Source organism: Rattus rattus, chromosome 13 (assembly GCF_011064425.1).
Source record: "Rattus rattus isolate New Zealand chromosome 13, Rrattus_CSIRO_v1, whole genome shotgun sequence".
Classification (NCBI taxonomy): domain Eukaryota; kingdom Metazoa; phylum Chordata; class Mammalia; order Rodentia; family Muridae; genus Rattus; species Rattus rattus.
In genome coordinates, this window is record NC_046166.1 from 18988806 (window position 1) to 18997363 (window position 8558).

An 8558-nucleotide genomic window follows, 5' to 3' on the forward strand; every position below is an offset into this window, starting at 1 on the left:
CAGGTGATGACGAGGAAGCCATATTTGTGAGACCTCTTGGGTGTAGCCTCTTTAACATTTCTACTAGACAAAAATCTCATAACAAACTGTTGGCAACTCTTAGACTCTTCTCAACCCCATCCCACAATAATCCCTGATCCCTGTATTCAGCAACTATGTTACAGCTATATAAGCTGGGACTCTGTGTTTTGTTAAGTTGTTTTCCATAATGGTCTCCTTACGTTACAAAGAGAAGTTTCCTTGATGATACATGAGAACTATACTTATCTTGGGAATAAAGGTAAATATATACAATATAGTTAGTGATTGTACTGATTTAGGAAAGTGGCAGTTGTAGGTTCTCCTCCAAGATCCATTTCACTAGGCCTAAGGAGTTGGAACCAAGGTCTCAATTCTAGGCAAAGAACTATAGGGAACGAAGCAATTCTGAGAATGAGATAAATGGTCTCTTCCCTGGGAAAAAGCAGAACAATTGGTTGCCCAATTTCAATGGTCAGTCCTGAAAATATATACATACAAGAAACATTATATGGACTGAAAAATTTATTCATATGTTAGGAATAGGTGAATATATAGCATATGTATCAACTATTAAAGAAAATATTCCATGAGAGAGCAAGGTGTATGTGTGGAGGTAAGGGTCATATTGGAGGTTTTGAAAGGGAAAGGGAACATTATGTAATTATATTGTAGTCTCAGATTTTTTTTAATTATATACTTTTCTAAAGAAAGAAATTTGAGCAAGCCACAGAGAGAAAGGTAGTTAGTAGGATTTGAAAGAATAAAAAAATGCAGCTAAGAAGTCAGAAGTTTAAAAAAGCTCCAAATACCTCAAATTCCAGACCCTGCCCTCTACCTGTACTAGCTGACCATAAAGTTAGATTAAAATCTTAGAGAATAATCTTGAGAAACAGGAAGCTCCTCCTTGTGATTTTTCATTAGTATTCTCGACACTTTCTAATGACACCATCCCTGCCCCCTTGGGTTGTGGTTTCTCCCTTTAAATACCCTTTCTCCCAGCCTTTCGGGGTCGAACTCCACTGCCCCTGCGTGGGATATGAGTCTCGACCCCAGTGCACTGGTTCCTATCAATAAACTTCATGTTTATTACAGCAAGGATGGTCTCACGTGAGTTCTTGGGGGGTCGCTTCATCCCGAGACTTGAGTGAGGGTCTCCCCGCTCTGGTCTTTCAGATTCTTCTGTGGTCTCACCTTCAGTGCCTGACTCAGGATTCCTGCCTCATATTTATGCCCTGGCTTCCCCAGATGATAAAACGCAGCCTAGAAGCATAAACTTGGAAAAAAAAAAAAAACCTTTGTTCCCAAGTTGCTTTTAGTCACAGTGTTTATCATAGCAAACAAAAGCAAACTTCAACAAATGATAGACAGATAAATGATAGCAGAATTATTGAAACTTATAATAGTAAATTCCTACATTAAAATAGAACATCTGGTTTTAGGAGCGGAGGTCAGTGGTACAGTGCCTGCCTAGTGAACACAAGGCCCCAGTTTTAGTCTCTGCTAGCACAAAAACAATTAAAACAGAACAATAATCAATAACCTAACTTTTCATCTTAAGATTCAGGAGAGAAAAGGACAAGTTAAATAAAACAAGCAAACAAATAGAGAAAAAAAGGAAGCATGTGAAAACATCAGAATGAAATTAAGTAACTCAGGAAAGGAACAATAAAGAAACTTTGTAAGGTCACTTCTTGGAAAATATTACAAAGTGAAAAACTTTACCTGAGATGACAAAGAAAAAAAGATGTTACAAATTATTTAAAGTGCATATGAAATAAGATGAAATAATACCATCTGTGGCGGAACTTTCCCCTAATGAATAAAGAATACAAGGGACCAGTTACTGGGTGAGTAGGTGGGACTTCCAGATAGGAAGAAGAGAGAAGGCAGGAAAAGGAACAGCCTCTTTGGAAGGCAGGAGCAAGGGAGGCAGACAAAATGTAGGAAGCCAGAGGATGTTGGTTTGAGGGGTGGATCCACCACTCGAGAATTTGTAAAGTAGATTATTTTGCAACATTATGTTCTGCACCCAGCGATTGTATTACCCATTGATTCTAAACTAAGATTGTATGGTGTTTTCCTTCATGCAGCGACTCAGCTGGGTTCCAGAGAAAGGTACAGTGGCAGAGCATGATGTGCGAGCGTGCCCCAGCAAGACATGGGAAGGGATTTTGGAAGTGCAGAGTGTGCAGGGCAACAGCCAGCCATGGGAACTTAATGAGCTGGGAAGAGAGAGGGATTTCAGAGCTCGGAGTCAGAGAGTCTGACCCGCTGAGAACAGGTTGTCCTGTCTGCCAGTCTGAGAATAGATAGGATTGTCTGTCGGTGCCTAGCCGGCGATAGTGTGGGTTCCTTTTACTTCATGCCCTTTTTACTTCATGCAACAACGATCTAATACAGAATAAAACTTACAAGAAAATACTATGGCCAACTAAATGCCCAAATATTAGCTAATTTATGTAAACTGTACGCATTCCTAGAAAGGTAAAAACTGTGAAAACTGACTCAAGAAAATTAAAAAAGGGATCTTAATAAACCTATAACAAAAATATAATAGTGTATAATAATAAAGTCAAGACTCAGCATAGAAAACTCTGGCCCAGATGGCTTCACTGGTGAATAATGTGGAAAAAAGGGGAAAAATACAATTTTATCACAATTACTTCCAAAATAGTATCACGAGGCTAGCATTACACTGACACCAAAGCCAAATAAAATAAATACATCTACTAATGGTGATTTATTGCTGCTATTATTGTTGTTGCTGCTTTTATTGACATACACATACATTCTGGGTGTGGTGTAACATACATTTGGGAAGCTGAAACAGAATATAAATTCAAAGCCAGCCTGAGCTATTTAATGACGCTTTTTCTAAAAGAAAAGGTATAGGAAGAAGAAGAAAATGAAAAGGAGGAGAAGAGGAAGAGGTAGATTTAGGATGATAGCTGTGGTGGTTTAAATAAGAATGGTACACACACACACACACACACACACATATACACACACATACACACACACACACATGCTCACACACAAAAATACACACACACACACACACACATACATACACACATGCTCACACATGGGCTCAGATATTTGCATTCTTAGTACTCAGTTGATGAAAATGGAAGGATTAGGAGGTGTGACCTTGTTGGAGGAATTGCGAAAGTGTGTCACTGAGGTGGTCATTGAAGTTTCAAAAGCCCACATCAGGCCCAGAATCTCTGCTTCTGTCTTGGTCTCTGCCTGACCCCACAGAACTGCTTGTAAATGAGGTTATAAAATGGTCAGCTACTGCTCCTACATTGTGATATTTCTTTGTGCAACCTTGCTCCCTATTATGTTTCTGGAGGACTTACCCTCTGAAACTATAATCAAGCCCCTAATTAGATGTTTACTTCTATAAGTTAACTTGGTCAAATGGTCTCTTTACAGCAATAGGGTAGTAATTAAGACAGTAGCAAACCCAGGGCTCCAGCTGCATATGTAGCAGAGGATGGCCTTGTTGGGCACCAATGGGAGAAGCCCTTGGTCCTGCCAAGGATGGACCCCCCCCAGTGTAGGGGAAGGTCAGGGCAAGAATGGGGGGTGAGGAAGGGGGAATGGGTTAGGGGGTTTATGCATGGGCAACCTAGGAGGTGAATAACATTTGAAATATAAATTAAAAAAAATCCAGAGGGGGAAAAAAAGACAGTAGCAAACCATATCCAACATTAGCTGGATTTGTGTCAAACACTATCCCACTTTGTCTTTGGGTCCCTGATGTGCAACCCTAGAGAACAGAGGAAGAAATTTGAAGGCTTTGGGTATGAACATGTTCAGTTAGGGGTGTCTGAATCTGCGCCAGTCCAGAAATTATGTGGCATTGTCACCATCTTTCATTTTAGGTGCTAAGTCCCTTATATGTCATTATCTGGGATTTTCCTTATTGATGTCTTTGGAGCAAACTGAGGCTAAATACCAACACTGGTGAATGGAGGAAGGCAGAGGTCAGGCTCTGGGACTCACTAAACAATGTTCTTAGATCCTCCAGAGTGAGCAGAGATGTGTCTGAGAACCTTGGTCAAAGCAAACATGAATGAAGGGTGATGGGGCATGTAGACTAGGGGTGTCCTCCAGCCAGGCTAGATGCATGACACGCCTGCCTTTCTCTGAACTCTCTTCCCCTGTGGAAGGACTAAGGAAATGACTGAATGGCATTGGAGTAACACATGTGGGGCCCCTGAAACTCACAATCCCTGCTTCCTTTCTGTCTTCTGCCCTCCTTTTCCCATGGAGCTCCCTGCTCCTCTGACACCCACAATCTTGTTTGCCAACCATTAGGTCCTGTGAACTCTCCTTTCTCCATCTGTCTCCACAATGAAAGCGATGATGGCGACATTGGCTGCTGGGAGCAGGGATTTTCTTTTATTCAGAAATTGTCTTTATTATAGAAAACTTAGTTTTATGTAATATCCTTTCAGGAAAGTATGAAAAATAAATCAGATTTTTGTTCCTTTACTCAAATCTATGCGCTGATGAGGGCAGAGAGAGGAAATAAGCCCCACAAGTCTTGAACTAGAGACAAGCGTAATGTCATAGAACTGTGGTGCAGGAAATGTATGTGTCATGTACACAGAGCACTCGGCAGACTGTATTCTGTCTTTCAGCTCTGTTAAGCGGGCAGACCCTCCTCAGTTTCTGCTCCAAGGACATCCAAAGGTACAACTTCTATTCATAGTAGCAAATTAGTAGGGGTGCCTGGACCACAGAGGAAAGTGGAAACAAAGACAGAACAAAAAAGTTATAACAGTTTGATGGAAAACTATGACCCAATGATTCAGTCTTGAAGTATATTATCTTGCTTCATTTGGTTTTTTACTTTCAAGACAAGAGAAATACATTTTTAGATGGAAAATTGTACATAAATATTCCTCTAGTAGTCTTCCCTTTAAAGAGTTTCACTCACTGAAAGATAAATCAAAATAAAAATACAAGTAAGTAAGAGTTGTTGGCATAAAAAGAGCAAAAGTACACACAGAAAGTGGGAAAGCATAAATCAATGGGTAAAGGTAGCTATAAATATATAGAGTCCTTTCCGACAAAAGAATTTGGGAATAGACGGACCCAAAATGGAACATTACAAAGAGCATATAAGTTTAAAAGTAACAAAATGGGTCTAAAGGCTTGTAATCACCACAGGAAGATAGCTTTTGAGGGAATAGAATTGAAAGGGAAAAAAACACGTAAATCAGTGCATCCAAAATACCAAAATTTTGACAAAATAAAATGAATAGAAATGAGAAATAAAAACTCAGGTTAAAAAAATAGCCATAAGACCAGCATTTGATTTATATCTTCAACCAGCTTTAAGTTTGCTACTACCAGAAATGGGAAACTTCTAGAAACTATTATAGTTTCCTCCTTATTTCTTAAAGCATAAAGATGTAACTGGACACAGTTAAGATGTCCCCAAGGAATAGTTATAGTAAGAAAACAAGCTACAAAACAGAGTGAAGGAAAACATTTGGAGCTGTGCCGTGGGCACTGAGGTTGAGACAGAATGTGCTTCTGCATGGTCTGTGCTGATGGCTTCCACAGTGGGGTGGTGTCAGAACTGCTTGAGCACTACAAACTTGATTTCACAGAGAGCAGGCATCCTATTTTTCTTCTTTTGCATAGAGGATTTTAAATATACATATAAAAACTGTATATAACTTAAGCAAGTACCTGAGCCACTTGTCCCAAGGAAACAACAGACTGCCTCAGCACACTGAGGGGTAGTCACCAACTGCCTCCTAACAGCATAATTGTTCTCTTTTTTTAACAAATAAAAGATGCATACCTTCATTAAGTTTTATGATGTCGACTCACCCACACTTTTCTAGACACTCAGACCATTCATTCACTTTGCTGTTTAGTGTTCCCTTTCAAGCCTTTCAAACTTTATTTCCTCTTTTTGCTCTTCGTGTGCACTTGGGTAAATTCAACTTGGGCTCTTAGAAAATATTGCCATGAACTTTTTAGTAAAGTTGATTGTGCCAGAGGGCTTGCTTTGGAAATGCCAATGTATTTTAAAGTAATTGATATTTTAGAGAAAATATACACAGAATATAAGGGTTGAGTGTTGTAAAAATATAAAAAATAAAAGGGGTATCTTTTATCCCCCACTAGGTCTGTCACCATAGTGCCCCAAGGTATCTGCTGGCTTTCTTAATTCTCAGTCAGCAAAGCCTCTCATCCACTTTGCTCCATCCCATATCACACTGCCAAAGGCCTCCCTCTGAGCCTGGCAGCAATCTCTCTACCTATCTAGTTCCCAAGGCAGGTTTCCATGCCAGAAACACACATCCCAACTCTGTGGTAGCCCAGACCAGGTGCCACACACTTTCTTACACTTAAATCGCTACATGAAAGAACACACAACACAATAACCTTTGGCCCAATTAATAAGATATAATTGCCCACCGAAGCATGCAAAGCTCGATACATATGCATCCCTTAAAATCATTCATAACAACCTGTAAAGGTATAGCATGGAATCTTAACGTCACCTGCCATATTGTCCTGCCACAGCTTCTCTCCCTGTCCCTCCTCCTCTTCCTCCTTTCCATTCCAGTCTCCTCCTCTTCCTTCAAATTTTTCTTCCATCCACCCTTCTTTCTCATCCAATGACTGGCCTCCTTCTATCTTGTACCTGCCTCACCTGTGACATCATCCCACAAGTTGAGTTTTATATTTAATTTTAATTTGTAAGAAACAGTTATGTAGGTACTTAAAACTGCAGTCAGTCGAGTTTGATAAGGCACTACTGTAATCCCAGCATTCAGAGGTAGTGGCAGAAATACCAGAGGTTAATATACAGCTTTGCCTATGTAGCAAAACTATGTCTCAAAAATATAAAACCAACCAAACAAACAAACAAAAAAACCTGTCACTCCACCTAAGTAAAGAGGTCTATGGAGGATCACACAAAACATACATGAGCACATAGCTATGTACCACAAAACAAATTTGACTTTTCTTTTTTCAATTGTGAACTTCTCTATAGTGAAAACATATTCAAAATATCAGACATCAAACATATCTAAGTATTATGCACCAAAAAATATCAGGAAGAGCATATGCGCGCGCACACACACACACACCCCACAGACTACAGAGAACATACAGAGAGACAGCATACAATACTGGAGGAAAAAAAGAACAATTAAGAGAACCTGGAAAGTAAGGATTTTAAAGGATAAGTCACAAGCAATAATCATATTTGTTCCCACATTTTGAACATGAGAGAAAATCCTATGATGGTATTTTATTTCCCATAAACTCTGGAAGAACTTTGAATGCTATGACGTCATTACGAGCAGGTCTACATAATGTTTCTAAAAGAATATAAAATTGAAAGAGTCAGGGAGAGTATTTCTCACAATCAAGACAAAGCAACACCTCTACACAGAAATCATAAGCAGAAATTTCCAGAGCTTGCTTCCTTTTGTGATCATAATAATCATTTTGATGCCTTGAAACACGCAATCATTTTTAAATTCTTCTCCTCTGAGATAAAGACAAGTCAAACCAGGAAGAAACAAGGAGCTTTCAGGAGCAATACAGACAAACATGTGACTCAGCAGACACTGTGTCCTATCAGGTGTTTTGGTACTATGTGCTTTGAAGCAAGTGTCTACAATAAACACGTGCCCTAGAGGATTTCTTTTCAAGACTGAACATTTTGATAGCCCTCTTGTAATAGGTTGAATGCTGTCTCACTCCCTTCAAACAGATATGCTCATCATTCAAAGCCCAGACATGTTACCGTCACACTATTTAGAAAGAAGGTCTTTGTAGATATAATTGTTAATAGTGTCTCATCCAGTCAGTCCTTGTAGAAGACAAAGGAGAAAAAAGACAGAGATAAGAGAGTCATGTGGGAGCTGAAGAAAGGGCAAATGTCTGGGGGGAAGATAAAAGCATTTACTAAACAAGTGTGAGAATCTGAATCCAAATCCTAGTAACTATGTAAAGAAATGGACATAGTCTTCACTTTGGCAGCACATATACTAAAATTAGAATGATATGGTGAATATTAGGATGACCACTGTGCAAGGATGACATGCCAGTTAATGAAGCATTCCATATTTTTAAAATAACAGTTACCAACATTCACTGGTCATTAATATCTCCCAACATCTATGAATACAATTCTCCAATAAAAAGGTGTGCTAACAAAGTCATTGCATAAACAGGATCCATCATTCTGCTGCACATAAGAAACACTTCAACAAAATGATAGATGGACACGTAGGAAACACAGAAGGAAATCAAGATAGCATCTCAATTCTGAATGTTTATGCTACAAATATAAGGGCATCCACATTTGTGAAAGAAACATTAATAAATTTTAAATCACACATTGAACCCCATACATTAATAGTGAGAGACTTCAACATCCCACTCAGACCAGTTGACACGTCTTTGAGACAGAAACAAAACAGAAATAATGAAGCTAAAAGAGGTTATGAATCAAATGGACCTAACAGATACTTACAGAACATTTC

At 39.1% G+C, this 8558-nt stretch overlaps 1 non-coding gene across 1 annotated transcript; it reads left to right on the forward strand.

The window, feature by feature from the left end:
- The first annotated feature begins 8036 nt into the window (after positions 1-8036).
- On the forward strand, positions 8037-8143 carry LOC116915175. The gene has a single exon (XR_004389835.1). It is a non-coding gene; the product is annotated as a U6 spliceosomal RNA (small nuclear RNA).
- Positions 8144-8558: the final 415 nt, after the last annotated feature.